At 64.2% G+C, this 19,022-nt stretch overlaps 1 protein-coding gene across 13 annotated transcripts in view; it reads right to left on the bottom strand.

Annotated features, from left to right (window-relative positions):
• Positions 1-16,510, bottom strand: part of SHANK2 (SH3 and multiple ankyrin repeat domains 2) — a 390,809-nt gene extending 374,299 nt beyond the window's left edge. For 6 of the 13 annotated variants that reach the window (XM_089307180.1, XM_051839167.3, XM_089307158.1 and 3 more), the window contains exon 1: positions 16,193-16,491. The gene's annotated coding sequence lies outside the window, so the exon portion shown is untranslated. Of the gene's footprint in view, positions 1-15,456; positions 15,820-16,192 lie in introns of those variants that run through there. The other 7 variants (XM_089307206.1, XM_089307207.1, XM_089307204.1 and 4 more) reach the window with 4 other exon arrangements.
• Positions 16,511-19,022: the final 2,512 nt, after the last annotated feature.

The raw sequence follows: 19,022 nt of genomic DNA on the forward strand, positions 1-19,022 counted from the left end.
GCAGGCTCCAGGAACCTGCCCGGTCCCACAGGGGGCGCACCTGGCAAAGCAGGGGTTAACCCCACCCTGCCACGGAGCAGCCCCTCTCCGCCTCCAGGCCCTTTCAATAAAAGATGGCAGGATTAAGTTCCAGGCAACACGAGAGCACCCACGCCAGCAGCATCCAGCAGGAGAAACGCTCCACCACGCTCAGGCCAGGTGGCACACGGAGCAGCCACAGAGCTCCCAGGGGGCCCAGAGATCCCTGCGCACATGGGGGCTGGGGGAGAGAGTCCCTATCCCAGGGGGCCCAGAGATCCCTGCGCACGTGGGGGCGGGGGGGAAAGTCCCCATGCCAGGGGACACAGAGATCCCTACACATGGGGATGGGGGGGGGAGTCCCCATCCCAGGGGGCCCAGAGATCCCCACACATGTGGTGGGGGGCAGAGAGCCCCCATCCCAGGGGGCCCAGAGATCCCTACACATGGGGGCGGGGGGAGAGAGCCCCCATCCCAGGGGACACAGGGATCCCTACACATGGGGGTCGGGGGAGAGTCCCCATCCCAGGGGACACAGAGATCCCTGCGCACATGGGGGTGGGGAGTGGGGGAGAGAGCCCCCATCCCAGGGGACACAGGGATCCCTGGGCACATGGGGGAAGGGGGAGAGAGCCCCCATCCTAGGGGACACAGAGATCCCTGCGCACATGGGGGCGGGGGGAGGAGAGAGAACCCCCATGGAGCCCATGGCCGCCGTCGTCCCAGGCTGAGGCACTACTAGACCAGGCCAGGGGGTGACTCACTCCCATGGCCCAACCTGCCTGAAGCAGGCTCTGTGTGCAAACCTGAGCACAGGCCACAGGCCACAGGCGAACCTGATGAGACGTGGGGCCGATGCAGCAGCCGCCGCCTGTGCGCTCGCACCGCCGGCGCGGCAGGAGCCGCCGTGGGCCGCACACGCAGGCTGAGCGGTCGCAAGTCTGTGTCAGTGACCCTAGTGCTCACGGTCTGCTGAGGCCGCCCCCAGGAGCGGGATGAGGCGAGCGGGACCCAGAGAGGGGAGGGGCTGCCCCGTGGCACACAGGAGCTGCTGTCTGGGACACGGCACACTACTTCCGGGACACGTGCATGGGGCAGGGGTGGGGGGAGCCTCCCAGTGCCCCAGGACTCCAGGGCAAGAGCAGAGGCAAGAAGCCCGTGCTGACCGGGGCTGGGTTCTCCAAGAGCACCTGGGGACCACGCCTCTGCCACCACGCAGGACTGGGCTCGCTGGGGTCAGTCGGAAACCCCGGGATGGCTCGACCCTTGGGTCCCCCCACCCTCCTTGTCCCACCTCAGCCTCCCCCAGGGCTGCCCAGACACAGGTCTTGGGGCTGATTTCACGCACAGGGGAAGATCCGATGGAAGCCCAGGCAATCGTCCTGTCCACCGAGGCCTGGGGCTGCAGGAAGCGCTGACCATCCCCAGCCAGCAGAGGCCATGGCGCAGCCCAGGAGGAGGCCAGCGGGCAGGGAAGCGGCCCCAAACGCCGTCCCCTCCAGCTCTACTGGTGAACGCACCCGCACACCTCCAGTGCAAACCAGAGCAGGGCTCCCATCCTGCCGAGAGCAGCCCGGAGCCCCGCAGCCCCCAAGAAAGCTGCTGTCAGCGTCCACTCTGCTGGGACACGGCACCATGCGTGGCCTGAGGGACTCGCAAGGCACAGACTTCCTCCCTCCTCGGCCCTGGGGCTGCGAAGTTCACAGTCAAGGTGCTGACATCTGGGGAGGCAAATCCACCTTGAAAACAAGGCTACTCCGCTAACACGGCGCAGCGCTCCTGAGCCCAGCTCCTGGTGAGGCTCCAGCCTCCCAGCACCCCGGCGTGGGGTCAATCTGGGGGCACGGCAGGGGCAGGGACACCCCCTCCCAGAGCGGGTGTGGAGACCCCACAAGGAGCCCCTGGCACACGCCAAGAACCGGGAGGTGTCCTGACGGGACCCGGGGGACAGAGGCCAATGGCGCGGCTTTAAGAACCTGAGCTACTCGAGGGTGAGGTGAGGCTGTATTCCGTGACTGCGAGGCTGACAGGGCACGATCCCACGAGAGCGTGTGTACAAGACAGCGTGGGCAGACACGAGTGTGGGCGGTAGCCGGAAGGTCTCAGGCCTCAGAGGGGTTTCCCAACCCCAGAAGCACCAGCCCCACCGCAGGCCACGGCCCCACTTCACAGGACACCATGAACACCTGGCAATGGCCAGACGACCCTCCACGTGTCGGGGGCAGCAGCGAGCCCCCAGGAATAAGCGAGACTCAGCCCAGACAGTGTGTGTGGGGAGCTGACTCCGCAGGAGCCTAAGACCTCATCTGGGCTGGTGCAGGTCAGAGGGCTCCATCAGCCACGGGGAACCGGGGAGGGCTCTCAGCATGAGATTGCAGCAGCCAGCCTCAAACCCGCTGCAAACCTGCAGCGGGACCCAGACAGGCACGGCCCCTCCCCGAGGTCCCATGTGCCCCTTGGGGGCGGCTCTTGCACCTGCCAGCACCACAGCGCCGGCCCCACAAGGCTCATTCCAAGGAACCGTGAAAGGTCCAAGCAGACTTAAAGGGCAGAGAGGAGAAAGCCTGGGCACCACCAGCTGGGCAGCAGGGGCGGGGCAGGGCAATCGGGCCGGCTGGGTGGATCCGTGCCATGCAGAGACAAGTTAGGGACTGGCCCAGACAGGTCCAAAACCCACACATGGCATTGAAAGTGTCAGAGGAAAATGCAGGGGGCCGGCGCCGTGGCTCACTTGGTTAATCCTCCACCTGCAGCGCCAGCATCCCATATGGGTGCCGGGTTCTAGTCCCGGTTGCTCCTCTTCCAGTCCAGCTCTCTGCTGTGCCCGGGAAGACAGTGGAGGATGGCCCAGGTGCTTGGGCTCCTGCATGGGAGACCAGGAGGAGGCACCTGGTTCCTGGCTTCAGATCAGTGTAACTCCGGCCGTGGCAGCCATTTGGAGGGTGAACCAACGGAAGGAAGACCTTTCTCTCTGTCTCTCTCTCTCTCTCTCTGTCTAACTCTGTCAAAATAGTAAAAAAGAAGAAGAAGAAGAAAATGCAGGAGAACACAGCGGGATGGGGAGGAGATCCCATCACACCCCAGGAAATCACAAGGCCACACCCAAACGTAAACCCCTGGACACAGCATGGCAGAGGCCAGGGCACTTCAAGAGCACACACAGCTGGCAGGAGGCAGACGTGACATGGCCCAGGGACGGGCACACTAGGCAAACAGAAAGTGGAGCAGCCAGTGACACGGGGGATGTGCAGGTGCCAGGGGCGACCCCCACCACCCTCAGACTGGCAGCGATCGGGCAGTGCCAAGTCCCAAGAGGGTGAGGGAGCCGGCTCTCCACACCCAGCAGGTGTGACGATCGCTGGGCAGGGCGCCCGCGAGAGCCACTCAAGAGCGACTGGAGAACACCCGAGACAACACCCGAGACAGCTGGGGCTGCGCGCAGGAAGCTGCAGACGGGCAGGCACTGGTCTCGGCTGAATGAGCAGGGCACTGGGAACCACCCACAGGGCACGCGGCCCCCCATCGGCCACCCCATGAAATACAGTCGGCCCCTCCATCCACAGCACCGTTACCATGGCTCCCACCCAGTGGCAGAGAGAAAACTCGCAGGGAAAAAGCCTGCATCTGTAGAAACTAAGAGCCTTTTTCTTGTGCAGTGTAACCCCTGGCTGTTCATGAGATACAATGTAACAGCTACTTCCGCCACGCCAGGTAATAGCTGTTTACCAGACACAGCATAATGGGTATTTACCCAGGACCCACCTCATCGGAGCCAGTGTAACAGTAACCTTGCTGTGACTCGGGCGCTCAGGCTGTGAGCCGGCTCTGTGCAGATTCCACACTCCTGGCAGAGGAACTTGGGAGCTATGGTGTGTGGGCACCTGGGGGCGCGGGAGCTGACCCTGCGCAGCTGAACCCTCGGAGGTGAGACCATCCCCGCCCACCAGCTCCTGGGAGGACAGAGTGGAGGAAGAGCTGCGGGCCACAGTTCCCCTCCCCAGACACAGGGTCACCCCGCCTGGGTCCCCAGACCTAGGAAGAAAGGTGGGGGAGCTCCTTCCCATGGGAAGGCAGCCAAGGGCCAGGCGAGGAGGCAGAGAACAGAGGGCCCCAGGCTGGGCGCTGCAGGGCCTGGAGATGTTTGCATGGCCACAGTGGCCACAGCGGGGCTTCTACATGGATCCCATGAGTTCCTCACGTGTCGGGCACCGCCTCCCTCGCTTCCTGCCGGTCTCTGCTCCACGACACCCCTGTCACTGAGGCTCGCCCCGCCACCTGCCTCGTCCCTGCTCCTCCACGGATTGCTTTCCAGGAGCCTGTGTTCTGTGGGTCCTCCACCCCACCCCACTCCCGCTGGGCCAGGACAGAAGCACGGGCCTGTGTGGGCCACTGCTCGGCAGACAGCCGACAGCCGGAGCAACCTCAGGGCCCGTCCAGGACACGCCCCCTTCTCCAGGAGGGACCACGTGCCAGAGCACGCCACAGCCGCGGTGCACACAAAAGCGCTGAAACCACCCAGCGAGCCTCAGACAGCAACCGACAGGAACTGGCAGTCGAGAACAGAACCAGTTTTAGAAACGCACACCACGTGGCAACTGACCAGCACGCGTCTGGACAATCAGCGACTCACAGAAGCACAGAGAAATCAGAAGAGGCTTCCAAGCGGGTGAGAAGACAGAACCTCTCCCGACACAGAACACAGGCAGGGCTCACCAGGAAACGTGTCTGCGAGCGTCCCCGTTAGCAAGAAGCGAAGCTTCCGATCAGTGCCCAGCCTGCTACGTCCCGCGAGCAGAAGCAGAGCAGCTAAAACCACAGAAGAGGCTAGCGGAAGAGGTCGAGGACACCGTGAACTCCAAGTCAGAAAACACAAAAATCGATGAAGCGCAGAGCCGGCTAGTTGAAAAGATCCTGAGAGTTGGCAAACTCCTGCTAGACTGACCAAAAATAAAAAAAAAAAAGGGAAAAGTCTCCACTTAGCCGGGTCCTGAAGGCTCCTGCGGGCAGCCAGGAACCACGGCGCACGATCGAGGAGACGAGCGCGCTTCTCACCCGGCGGAAACCGACAGACCTGACTGCCAGAACAGCAGATCTGCAACCAGCGGAAACCAAACCCTGGCCCGGACGGCCTCGCGGTGGATTCTGCCTCACCTTCAAAGGCTGGTGCCCTTGGGGCCGGAGCTGTGGCACAGCAGGTAAAGCCTCAAAACCGCCGCCCAGGAAGATGGCATCCCATATGGACGCCGGTTCCAGTCCCGGCTGCTCCACTTCTGATCCAGCTCCCTGATCATGCGCCTAGGAAAGCAGTGGAAGATGTCTCAAGTCCTTGGGCCCCTGCACCTGTGTGGGAGACCTGGAAGAAGCTCCTGGCTCCTGGCTTCAGCCTGGCACACTGGCTGTTGCAGCCATTTGGAGAGTGAACCAGCAGATGAAAGATCTCTCTCTCTCTTCTTCTCTGTCTCTGTAACTCTTTCAAGTAAATAAAATAAATTTTTTTAAAAAAGATAACAGGGTAAACGTTGTGGTATAGCAACTTAAGCTGCCTGCAGTGCCCGCATCCCATATGTGCAGGTTCTAGTCCCGGCTGCTCCACTTCTGATCCAGCTCCCCGCTAATGCACCTGAGAAAGCAGAAGAAGATGGTCCAAGTGCTTGGGCCCCTGCACCCATGTGGGAGACCGGGAGGAAGAATGAAGGACAAAGCTGAAGAGACAGACTCAGCTGTCCTGATTTTGTAACCTGCTACAAGGCAACACAATGCGGGAACCGGCGCCAGTCTGGACAGCACACGAGGCAGGCACTGGACGCAGCGGCTGGGACACCCAAGTCCTCCATCCAAGCGCCTGGGTTTAAAGCCGGGCTCTGATCAGGATCTGCCAATGCACACCGTGGGAGGGGGTGGTGGTTATGGTTCAAGTGGCTGGCACCCACGTGAGACGTGCATTAAGTTCCCAGCTCCTGGCTTTGGTCTGGCCAGCCCTGGTCCTTGAGGGCACCTGAGTGAAAACTGGGGGGCGAGGGTGCCTCACGCGCCCAGTAGCTCCCTGCCTTTCAAATACAAAGAATGGAAGACGTAGAATGAAAGACGATGGCACGGAAAGCCACGTTCCTCAGGCCGTCTGACTTTCAACAAAGGCACTGAGACAGTTCAGTGGGAAAACACGGGCCGGTCCACCGGCAGTGCCCACAGGCCAGTCCACCGGCAGTGCCCACAGGCCAGTCCACCGGCGGTGCCCGGGCAAGCGGAAATCCACACGTCCGAGGACGGCGGGACAGCTCTCCGGGAAGCCATATGCAGAAAGCTGACAGCGAGCCACAGACATCAGCGTAAAGACACGGGTGTAGGCGACCTCGAGTCAGACGCGAGCAAAAGCAACAAGAGAACACAGAGCAGAACTCCTCCAACCTAACACTTTCAAAGAAGGCCGTCCGCAGTGTGGAAAAGACATCCCACAGACCCGCATTCCTAACGCGATCAAGGACTGGGGCTGGCAACACAGAAAGAATTCTCGTAACCAAACCCCGAGCAACAGGCGCTCCGGCAAGGAAGAGCCACACATCTCCGACAGGCACCGTCATCAGCCGGCAGAGGGGCGCGAAGGGAAACACAGGAAGACGCCGCTTAGGGCGGCTCGGGCGGCTACCACCCCGCAGCTGGCAGCACGCACCCACACTGAGGCCCTGCTGTGGGCTCCCCCATGCCGCGGCGGGCAGACACCAGCGGGGTGCCCCCGCCCCGATCCAGCCCAGGTCTGATGCTACCACCATCCTTCAGAAACCTCATGGGAAATGAAATTAAACATAAGTCGCCTTTGGTGCAAACACGTTGCAGCCCATGCATACGAGGGGGCCACAAGAACGTCCACGGAAAACCAGCACCACGAAAAAAACACCAAGTGAAGCCGCCACTTGCGACGCCGGCATCCCGAGCCACGGTGCTGGTCAGGCGCAGGGTTAAGTCCTGCCTTTTCTGCTTCCCGTCCAGCTTCCTGCTAATCCTCCTGGGAAGGCGGCAGATCTCGGCCCAAGCCCTGGGGTCCCCCTCAGAGGACACCTGGATGGGGGCCGATGTGCTTGGGCAGCTTGCAGAACAGGCTGGCTCCCAGGCTGCAGAGACGAGACGCGGGGCAAGGGACGGGCAGACGGAGCAGAGCCCCTCCCTCGCCCGGCACCACCCTGCAGGAACCGCCATGCCTCCCGCTCTCCGGGAACTCCGGGAGCCCTGTGCTGTCGGTTTCTATGGAGACTTCACCGCATGAGCACAGCTGAGGCACGGACACCAGGGTGGGAAGCGACTGGACCAGCAGGGCTGGGTGCAGCGTGCATGCGCCGCGGGGAGAACCCGGCCCAGCCCGCCTGCCGGTGCCCTAGCTCTCCTCCCTCGTGGAAGGAAGGGACGGGACCCCTTCCCAAACGGTGCTGCCAGACGTGGAGGTTGGAGGAGGTCATCTCGGGGGAGCTGAGAGTCCCCCGACCCAGCTTTGAAAGTCAGAACCCACGTGTTGCAGGGAGGAAGCGTGGACTGTGGGGGTGGGGGGAAACGCGGCAAACTGCCCAGCCAGCCACTCAAGCAGTGACCACAGGACCCTGCCACGCCACTCGTGGGAACACACCTGGAGGACTGGAGACACACGTCCACTCCAGAGCACACACACGGTGCTCGCTGCACCTCAGCTCCCTGCAACCAAACAGCGGAGAAGACCCAGGTCGGCTCGCCCACAGGTGCGTGTTACCGACGTCGGTCCAGCTGCCAAATGGCAAGAAAAGCATGGGGCGGCGACTCCTGTGGCCACACGATCGGCCTCAATACGCCATCCTGAGGGACAGGAGCCGGCGCAGAGACTCGCCCTGTGTGACACGCCCAGGACGGGCAAACCCACAGGGAAGAGTGGACACCAGGGGCAGGCGCCACTAGGGGGTCACCTTCCTTCTTGGGTGACGAAAACATCGCAGAGGTAAGTGCAGCACGGGGCGGGCGCTGTGGTGCAGCGGGTGAAGCCGCCACCTGTGACACTGGCATCCCAAATGGGCGCCATGTCATGTCCCGGCTGCTCCACTTCCGATCCAGCTCCCTGATCATGCGCCTGGGAAAGCAGTGGAAGATGGCTCAAGTGCTTGGGCCCCTGCACCTGTGTGGGAGACCTGGAGAAGCTCCTGGCTCCTGGCTCCAGACTGGCCCATCCCCGGCTGTTGTAGCCATCTGGGAAGCGAACCAGCAGATGGAAGCTCTCTGTGTGTGTGTGTGTGTGTCACTCAGCCTTTCAAATAAATAAGTCAATCTCTAACAAAGGAGAAGCCTGGGCTGACCAGGGCCTGCCCCGCCCTCTGGCTGTCCATCCCAGCGGGCCGGGCAGTGCTCCCAGCAGTGCCGTCTGCCAGGATGCGACCCGGCCACAGGGTATCCTCAGAACAGAGCCCTAGAAACTGCTGTCTCCCTAAGAAGCCCGCTGTGGCTATTTCGGCATGGTAACAGGTGACTAACACACTCTCCACCCTGCCCGCCCCACAACCTGGCCCTGCCAGCTACTCCCAGGCAGCCCCACATCTGCCAAGGCCTCGCTGCGTCCCTGTCCCCGCTCGGGGCCGCTTCCTTCTCCTTGGGCGGCCAGGCCACTCTGCTGAGCTTCAAGTTCCCAAGGCTCCGCCAGGCCCAGACTCTGCAGCCGGCAAGAACCCCCGGGTGCCCCCAGCACCCTGGACACTGCTGCCACAGGGCCTGCCCTTCGGGGTGGGCATCCCCCCGCGACCACCTGGAGGCCCCAGTGGGACATCACAGAGGCTTCCTGACCGGCGAGAAGAGGGACATGGCTCGTCCACAGCACGCATCTGACCACCGCACAGAGCCAGCTTTCAAATCCAGTCCCTGTGCAGCACACGGGTCCCATGCTCCTCCCCTGGCCCTCGACGTGTGGCCGAGGAGCCCCAGGGTGCCCAGCGAGGCCCTCTCGGGTCAGCCGGTGAAGCGACAGCATCGTCCCCGCAGGCAGCAGCAGCTTTTTCACGCTCACCCTCAGAGACCGCGCAACGGGTGACACCGCGACAGACGAGGGACAGTCGCCTATGCACGGAAGCCCCGCCAGGACGGCAACCCCGGCGCGCTCGGCTTTTCCTGCTTTGGAAGACAAGACGGCGGTGGCTGCTCGCGCAGGTGCACCGCGTCTGTCTCCCGTCACAAGCTCACTGCTGCTGCTTTAAATGCACTCTGATGGGGTAAACAGCAACCCACGGCTCTGGGCCCTCTACAGGCGCTTTACGGAGTCACGGGTCCTCAGACCGGCTCTCGGGGAGGCACCGAGCTGCCCCAGCAGCCTCAGCGGGCAGCCGACAGGTGTGCGGGTCTGGAGGCAGAGAAGGACCCGGGGGTTCTCCAGGTGTGGAGTGCAATCACTGCTGGTCCACTGCTCCTTGGCCTCGGTGCACTCACCTGGAAAATGGGACCAAGGGCCCCGAGCCCATTCCCAGGCTGGGCCGGGGCTGCTGGGAGTCTGTCATTGGACGCGGACGTGAGGGCCAGGTGGTCACATGCCCCTGTCACGCTCATCTTCCTGACACAAAGGCACAGAGAAGCTCCACGGGGGTAGCCAGGAGATGATCGGGGGTCTCACCTGGTCTGCAGGACTGCGCGTGCGCAGTGCCCTGTGGCCCCCGGCCCAGCTCCCCAGCTCCCCCGACCCGCAGCTGATCCCAGGATGGGCGAGGTCTCTACGCCCAGACTGCCTGATGAGCAGCTGAGGGAGTACCTGGCCTGGGGACCTGAAATGCCCACTCCGCCCCTCGTGCTGGTCTGAAAAGGGTGCCTGGCACTCACGACCCAGAGAACCGGTCAAAGGCAGGCCGTGGTTCCGGCACCCACATCCCACGGCGGAGCCCCTGGGTCTCACTCCTGGCTCTGGTTCCAGACTCCGGCTTCCTGCTAACGCACACCCTGGGAGGCAGCAGTGACAGCCCAGTCCCGGGCTCCCTGCGCCCACGTGGGCAACCAGGACCGCGTTCCCCGGCTTCTGGCTCCTGGCTTGCCCAGCCGTGTGGGCACCGGGAGAGTGAACCAGCCGACGGGACTTTATCTGTCTCTCTAATATTTTGTAAAAACAAAACAACAGATTCTAAAGAGACCAACAGCCCCCCGGGAGAACACAGCTGACTCAGAGAACACCCGGCTGTCACGGAGCTTGAGTCACAAACACAGCCATTCCCCCAAAGACTCCACACAGACAAAAGCAGGCAGCCACAGGGCAGCCATGGGACCGCCCCGAGACAGTCTTTCCACGCCTTTGGCACCTGACAAACTCCAAATGGGAGCGGTGAGGGCTACGCAGCCGAAAGAGTGGTGTTTCCTGGCCCTCGTCCCTGCGGCACTTTTAACAACACGGGTCCGGCCGTAACCGTCCTCGGAATTCCACTCCCGGCCTTGGCACCCGGCAGACAGCGCACCGCTTATCCTGGCCGTTCACCCCGCATGGCCCTACGCCAGCTCCAGCAAACATCCGGGGGTGTGATTCCAGCAGCAGTCACCTGCTGCCCGCCCAGGAACCTGGCCCCCCGGGGACCTGGCCCTCCAGCTGTGGCGACCTCAGAGCGAGGGCCGAGAGACCAGTGACCGGACGGGTCGGGTGGCTGTTGCAGCACAGTGGTTCCAGGGCGGGCGGGCGGACAGGCAAGAACTGAACACAGAGCAGCGGGTGGCTCTGGGCAACACCCTCAGGGCCTGACCCGCAGCCGGTGCCCCTGGAGCACATGGGGCGGGGGGGGGGGGGTGTGGGACCGGCCCCTCTCTGGAGCCCTGTGCACCTGCTACAGGGGATAGCCCGGAGCCGGGCAGTCCCAAGAACAAGCATGGACACAGAGCAAGCTGGAGCCACAGAGGGAGAGGAGCACCTGTACCCTCGGGTGCCCCCGCTCCTCCCTCCCGGCACATCCTCTGCCTCTGGGGCAGGGAGCCAGGCCCCAAGGCTCGATTCCCACCTGTAGAATCCTGGGGGCTCCAGGCCCGGAGTCGTCCAGCCCGGGGCTCTGCACAGAACGACAGGCGCACTGCTCCAGGGGCCCCGGGGGACCCAGCGCCAGCCAAGGCAGGGGTCAGGCCTGCAGCCGTCCAGGCTTCCGGCCACTGCCCACCCTCCCACATCCCCACCTCCCAGTAAGGATTCTGGTGGTCTGTGCGCTCTCCTGGGGAAGCGGTGCAGACCCCGTTTAGGAGGGTTTGGGGCAGGAAAGCCCAAGTGTGCAGGGCAGGCAGTGGGGAAGCTCAGGGGACACATCTGCCACCACCCTCACCTTGGGGACACCTGCTGGGCCCTGCAGGAGGCTTGGGAGCAGGCACCATTAAAGCCTGGAGGGGCGCCCTTCCCTCTCCCCTCCCGCTCTCTCAGCATCCCGCCCCCCCGGAGGCTCCCCACCAAGATGGGCCCCCCAGGGAGGTGGGGTATTTGGACTAAGGCTAGGTGTGGACACCGCGACACCCACAGCCCTCTGGCTCCAGGTGCCAGCGTCCGTGGCCCACGTACGTGGGGTGCTTGGTCAGCGGTACCCGGAAGTGACCGCACCACTGTCCCACCAGGAGGAAATGCTTTCTGAGTGCACATACGTGTCCTGTGGAGACGCGGGCTGGGCTGATCAATAAGAGACCCACAAGCATGCACGTCTGCGCGGTGGGACAGAAACCCCCGGTGAGAGCGGCCGTGCGAACGCACAGGAAGCGGGGAACCGGCCGGCGCTGTGGTCTAGCGGGGAAAGCCCTCGCCTGTGCCGCCTGCATCCTGTATGGGCACCGGCTGCTCCACTTCCGATCCAGCTCTCTGCTGTGGCCTGGGAAAGCAGTAGAAGATAGTACAAGTGCTTGGGTCCCTGCACCCACGTGGGAGACCTGGAAGAAGCTCCTGGCTCCTGGCTTCAGCCAGACCCAGCGCCTGCTGTTGAGTGAACCAGCGGATGAAGCCGATCTCTCTCAAGCACGCGCCACCTCTGACTTTCATACGAGTAACAAATCTACCCTGAACCAGCCCGGAGGTTATGCGGCAGGAAGCGGTTAAGGAGGAATGCAACCCACGACCCACAACCATTTCTTTTAAAACATCAGAATTTCCCCTCCCTGGGGATGGGGCGGGGGAGACCCAGGTTCTTTGCAAATATTTAAACCTAGGGAGATGAATGCCAGGAGCTGCGGCCCAGAGTCTGCAAATGATTAACGCGGACGCTCTAAGTGCCTGCGAGGGAACTCAGGTGAACTCCTGCGGTGCTGCTGTGTGTGGACGTTTCTGAAAAATGTTGCAGGAAATGTGTGAGGATGGCGTTGTTTTCAAAGGCCACTTTTAGGGTCACTCTGAAGGCAGAGTGACAGGGAGAGGGAGGGAGGAGACAGCGAGAGAATGGGAGGGAGGGAGGGAGGGAGGGAGGGAGGGAGATCGATTTTCCACCCACTGGTTCACTCCCCAAACTGGCCACCGAGGCTGGGCCAGGCCAAGGCCAGGAGCTTCATCCGGGTCTCCCATGTGGGTGGCCAGACCAAAGTTCTTGGGCCATCGTCCACTGCTTTCCCAGGCACAACAGCAGGGAGCTAGAAAGGAGAAAGAGCAGCCGGGACATGATCAGGCACCCACATGGGACGCCAGCTTCAAAAGTGACAGCCCCCGGTGTTCTGTCTGAGGGGCCCTGACCCCGGCCTGCAGGGCCACTGCGGTGACAGCCACCTATCAGAAGGGCGGCCTCTGGGGGGGTCTCCAAACGAAGCCCTTTAAGTCAAGCACCCCGGGACTCGGGGCTCCTCCTAAAAACAAGAGCTTTCCCACACTGGTTTCCCAGGACTCCAGGGCAGAACCCCTGGGGGAGGCCAGTCCAGAATTTCCGGGGGTGGGCCGGGCAGGCTCTGTGCCCGAGGCCCCAGCCTCAGGTCAGGGTTTTTCAGCCCAATTCAACCTGCACTGAGGGACCACCCTGAGGGTCCAGGGGGCGCCTTCCCGAGGTCACCCCAAGCCCTGCCCACTGACAGCCGGAGGCCAAACGTGAGGAGCCCTGCGGGTCACGGCCCAGGCACTGCCGGCCGCCCAGCAGGCTCTTAGTAATGCCATCGCCCAGGAAGCAGCCCGCGCTTCGGCCGTCCCACAGTCCCTGCACCCTTCCTGACCCAGCAGGCTGCTGCCGCTGGGCCCGTGCCAGCTCCCGGTGCTGGGCGTGTTGGACACATCTCCTCCCTCCCTGTTGGGACTGGAAGCCCCTTGAATGGGGGAGGGGCACTTCCTGGGCCCCCACGGCCCCTCCCCCGTATTTCCAGGAGAGCTCCCAGAAGGGGCATCCGCTGTTCACCATAAACCGTCCAGCCAAATGCCAATCACATCCAGAGGTCTCCCGGGAGGCACAGCAACAGGAGGACGCATCCCGCTGCCCTGCGGCTGTGTCCTGCCGGGTGACGTGCATGGAGCCCGGCCGTCATGCAGGGATGGGGGGCTGGACGCTCCCAGGCCACCTGCGCTCTGTTCCCGGTCCTCTACGCCCTGGCTGGGTGACCCAGGCCAAGCGGCTCCACTGCCCTGGGCTTCAGGCTCCCGCCGTGTAACGTGGGAGTCACAGCGGCCGTTCCCTTTACCCGGAGAAAACAGAGAATGGACAGCGCGACTTGGTGTGGCACCTGCCGGTGCTGGGGCCAGCTCACTTCCGTGGGGGGCCGGCGATGCAGCCCTGGGAAAGCCAAGTCACCTGGACCTCTTCAGTCTTCAACACCTCACCCCCAGGCCCATTCCCAGCACCAGCTGTGCAGACAGCAACCTGGGGCCAGCTCCAACCAGGCGTGCGGCGGCCAGAGAAAAATCAAGCAATCCCAAGACCTCCCCAAGGGGCAGGCCTCCCTTCCTGAACTGCCACAGAGAGCAGCTGACCGTGCCGGGGCGGGGGGTGGACCACCAGGCCCAGGGCCTTCCCTCAACAAGCCATCCGCTCACAGAGGGTCCAGGGCAGGTGGAGATGAGGACAGGCCCCTCCGCCCCCTCCCCAGCTCGAGGCTTCTGAAGAGGCCATAGATGATCATTTCCCGGGGGGCCCGGATCTGCTGCTGGAGGCCTGAAGACCACAGAGCAGGAGGCTCGGCAGGTGGCAGGTGCCAGCGTGCAGGCGGGATCCTCACGCCCCGGGATTCCCGTAGAGGAGCAGGTGCGCCTCCATGAGCCCAGCGTGGGCAGGCCCCCGACTCGCCTGCCCGAGAGGCCACCAGAGCTCTGCCCTCAGGGCCTCTCTGGGGATGAAGCACCCACGCCCAACAGGTGCTTCTCCGCTGCCTTCGTGGTGCCGACTCGCGGCACGTTCTCCTCGGGGTCCGGCTTTGTCCCTCATTCTTGCTCCTCATCCCCGACGCCATCTCGGCCACCTGGACAGAACCCTGCACGGAGACCTGGACCACACTCCTGGGCAGGGCGAGCCCCTGATACCAGCAGAGAGACCCTGCACACAGCCCCATGTCTGCTGAAGGAATGAAGGAAGGAAGGAAGGAAGCTCCGGGGCTTCGCAGGCAAGCCAGCCCCACCCCCTCCTGGGATCTGACAGTCAAAGCAGCCAAGGGCTGTCAACAGCACCACCTAGGACCACCTTTTCCGGTAAGCCACCTTGCTCAGGGCTCTCTGCGCACCGCAGCCTCCCTCCACAGGGCACCAAGGAGGAGCCCAGCTTCCCAGCCGACCCCTCCTGGCCGGTAGAGGTGGACCCTGCAGCCACCAGACCACCTTCCCCGCAGAGGGCGCTCCCCTGCCCGCTCCGAGGATGCCCTGACATCCCAGGGAAAACCCGGCACCCGTCACCACGGAGCCCCTGACCCCAGCCCCTCAGTTAACACCGCCCCCGCCGCACCGACCCAGCCCTCTGATGCACCTGCCCATGCTTGGCACACAGTAGGGCCCCCTCTGCCCTGCAGCTCCAGGGCTCGGCAAAGGCCTTGGGCAAACCCCAGGTGCCTGTCCGACCTCCACCCCCTCCCACCCCCCGGGGACACCCAGAACCACCTGCCCACATCTTGAAGCTGAACTTAATTAGCTAGTTGACCTCATTAACAATGAAACTTGAGCTCCAAGGAAAACGAGGTCATACAAGTTTCCAACTCACTACCTCAAATTTCCTCGAGGAGAACACCATCTTCGCGAGGCCTCTGGGACTCCCCGGACCCTGCAGCAGCGACGCCCCCCGAGGACTCGGGCCTGAACCCTCCACCCGCAGGGCCCAGGCGCCCGCCCGGACACTTTGAAAGCTGGGCGGCCAAAACCCCACGGTCACTAACACCAGCTTCTTCCCCACCCAGCGCCCCCAGCCCCACGGAAACGCTCCCTCGCCCGCGCATGCGCCCCCCCCTCCGGACCCCCGCGGCGCCGAGGCCCACCGCGGGCCCCGCACCCTCCGGACCCCCGCGGCCCCGAGGCCCACCGCGGGCCCCGCACCCTCCGGACCCAGGCCGTGGGGATCGCACCTGCTGGCTCGGTCTGGCAGCCCCGGCTCAGGTGTGACGCGTGGCCGGCGTTCCCGGGGGCGCTCTCCGCTCGGCGCGGGCTAAAGTTGCCAGGGAACTTGGGCGCCGAGAGCGCGAGACCAGCCTCCCGCATAACTCACGGTGGCGCGGCCGGGCGCTGGGACCGCTGCCTGCGCCCACCCGGTCCCTGCACGCCGGCCACACACCGCGGCTGGCAGGGACCCCGCGCCACCCCGGAGCCTGGGCGCCCCAGGTGCCTCCCCGGGCCCGCATCGGCGCGCCGGCCCCGGCCTGCCGGAGTCCGCGGCTGCAGCTGCGCGCGCCAGGACAGGAGCTGTGGGCCCGCGAACCAGCCGCCGGATCCCCAGGGGCCTTACGCCCGTGGCACGGGTCCCCGCCCCCCGAGCGCCCCCTGGCGGCTCTCCGCCGGCTCAAGTCCTCCGGCTGGGGGCGGCGACCTCGCCCAGGAGACCCTGGGGCTGGTCCACCTGCGTGGTCCCGGGGACAGGGGAGGCGCGCTCCGTGCGCCCAGGACACAGGGAGGTGCTGCTGCACCCCGCGCCCTCGGCTTTCTCAAACGGGCGCTGTCCGGGGAGAAAGCCTTGGGGGGAGGGGGCATCTCCCGGCGCCCCCCCCCCCATCCCGAGCGGTTACTGCCCCTGGAATTAGAGCGCCCTCGACGCTTCCGGGAGCATGTGGGTCCCGGCCCCGCCCGCGCCCCGCGCCCCAGTCTCACCTGGCTCCGCGAGTGGGGGGCGGCGTCCACGCGCACCTGGCTCGGCTCCGGGGACACGAGCGGCGCCCAACCCAGCCCAGTCCGGCCCAACCGGAGCGCGGGAGCCGCCGGAGCCGCTGCCGCCGCCGCCGCCGCCCAGGTGTGGGGGGAGGGGGAGGGGAGCCGCGGCCCCGCCCCGCGCTGGCGCCCGCGGCCGGGGGCTCCTCGGAGGGGCGGCGCGGCCCGCACGGCGGAGAGGAGGGGCCGCTGGCCTCCAGGCACGCGCGCGGGTCCGCCTTCCCCGCCGCACCTGTGCCCGCCGGCTCCCGCGCGCGGGGTCTGTTGTAGCAACCCCGGGAGCGCCGGCGGCCGCCTGCGCCCCGCCCCGCTCCGCCCTGGCCCAACCGGCCCGGAGCTGCGTGGCTCGCGCCGCCCGCCCCCCGGAGAAACCTAGAGGCCGGCTCCCGCCCGGCAGGACTCAAATGCAGGGCCAGCCGCTGAGCGAGCGCGAACTTTGCACCTGGCTGACGGGCCCGCGGGGAGCGGAGCTACCCGGAGGCGCCGGGAACCCCACGATTGCCCGGGTTTTGGAATGGCAGGGTTTGCCCAGGCCCCCGGGGACCCCCCAGCTTAGCGCCTTGGCCGGGGGAATTCTGGTCTGGGAGCTGTGCTGGAGACGCCACCTTGCACGCGGTGCGTCTCTGAGCGAGCGCGTGGGGTCTCCGGATCCGGAGTTTTCCTGGACTGGGCGGGGCGGGGGGGCGCCAGGACCTGCAGACCCCGGGGGTCCAGGCGGTGATGGAGCGCACGGCCGCCCTGCACGCAGACCCGGGCCGCTATGTTCTGGCATCAACCTTTCAGGATATGCTTGAGAGATTTGCACGGCCGGTGACTTCTAAATTCCAAAGGCAAAGTTAAATATTTGCTCCAGTTTTTTTTGCTTGCATAATTGCCCTACATTTCAAAGAAGTCTTAAAAGCACTTAGGTTCCCCAAAAATAAATAAATGAATGAGTTGTGTTTGGGGCCAGGAGGTTTCAGGACCAATGGAGTAAAAGTTGCCGTTCCTTCCTTCAGGGCGGCTGCTGGGAGAGCCTGGGCGAAATGTCTGCTGAAGGAAGGAAGCAGCCGGCCAAGCAGAGGGACCCACACACAGCGGGGAGGCGCTGCCAGACGGGGTAGGGGCTGTGAGCGCCCTGCAAAGACACAGCTCCCCCACCCCCACCCCGCCCTGGGTGTCCAGATCCAAGGGGGCTGAGGCCAGAATTCAGCATGTGTCCCCAGGGAAGGCTCAAGGGCCAAGGCCATGCCCCCAGCTGGACGCCCCTGGGGCTACCCTCTGCTGGCCCTGTCTGAGCCCAACAAGAGTGTCCCGTGACAGCTCCGCCACTTGGCATTTGGAGGGTGGCGGTGTCCTGCGCACGCCCCAGTTTCTTTGTGTGGCTCGGGGAGATCCAGTTCTGCCGCATCCTTGAGGACTTGGACGACCTCTTCTGGAGAGGCCCTGGCAGTGGCCGGGAAGGGAGTTCAGGAGCACCACCCCCCCGCCCCCCACCAGCAGGTGCCACTGGAGACCAGACTCCCTGCTGGGGGCCGCGGGGCGGGGCCGTGCCCACTGGGCATCAGCTCAGAAAAGCAGCACCGAGCCTCCTTGTCTCTCTGCGTCAGGGCTCCCGGGTTCCGTTTCTGCAAACGGCACTGCCTGGATCCCCCCACCCGGCCACACGCACGCACACACACACTCACACACATGCACACCTGCACACACATGCACATGCATGCACTCACACGCACACACACACACAATCGGCCCTGCCTGGATCCCCCCACCCGGCCACACACACACTCACGCACACACACATGCACATGTTCACACGCATGCACACACGTGCACCCATACACATGCACACACACACAATCGGCCCTGCCTGGATCCCCCCACCCGGCCACACACACACTCACGCACACACACATGCACATGTTCACACGCATGCACACACATGCACCCATACACATGCACACACACACAATCGGCCCTGCCTGGATCCCCCCACCTGGCCACACACACACTCACGCACACACACATGCACATGTTCACACGCATGCACACACATGCACCCATACACATGCACAAACACATAAGCGGCCCTGCCTGGATCCCCCCACCCGGCCACACACACTCTCACACACATGCACACACGTGCACCCACATGCATACACAAACACACAAGCGGCCCTGCCTGCATCCCCCCACCCTGCTGCACACTCATACGCACGTACACACATGCACACACACACACGTGGCCCTGCCTGGATCCCCCACCACCCGGCCACACACACACACACATGCACTCACACACACACATGCACCCTCACACTCACATGCACACACACGCTCATGCACACACATGCATGTACTCACACATGCGCACACACACACAAGCGGCCCTGCCTACATCCCCCCACCCTGCCGCACACACACACACACACGCACGCACACACACATGGCCCTGCCTGGATCCCCCACCACCCGGCCACACACACACACATGCACTCACACGCTCACGCACACACATGCATGTACTCACACATGCACACACACACAAGCGGCCCTGCCTGGATCCCCCACCCAGCCACACACACTCACACACACACGCACTCACATGCACACACACACGCTCACACACACGCATACACGCTCACACACTCACACTCACACACACACACATACACACAAGCAGCCCTGCCTGGATCCCCCCACCTAGCCACACACACACGCACACACGCACTTACATGCACACACATGCATGCTCACACACACATGCACACACGCTCACACACTCACACACACA

Source organism: Oryctolagus cuniculus, chromosome 1 (genome assembly GCF_051225735.1).
Source record: "Oryctolagus cuniculus isolate XC-2025 breed Fujian yellow rabbit chromosome 1, ASM5122573v1, whole genome shotgun sequence".
Classification (NCBI taxonomy): Eukaryota; Metazoa; Chordata; class Mammalia; order Lagomorpha; family Leporidae; genus Oryctolagus; species Oryctolagus cuniculus.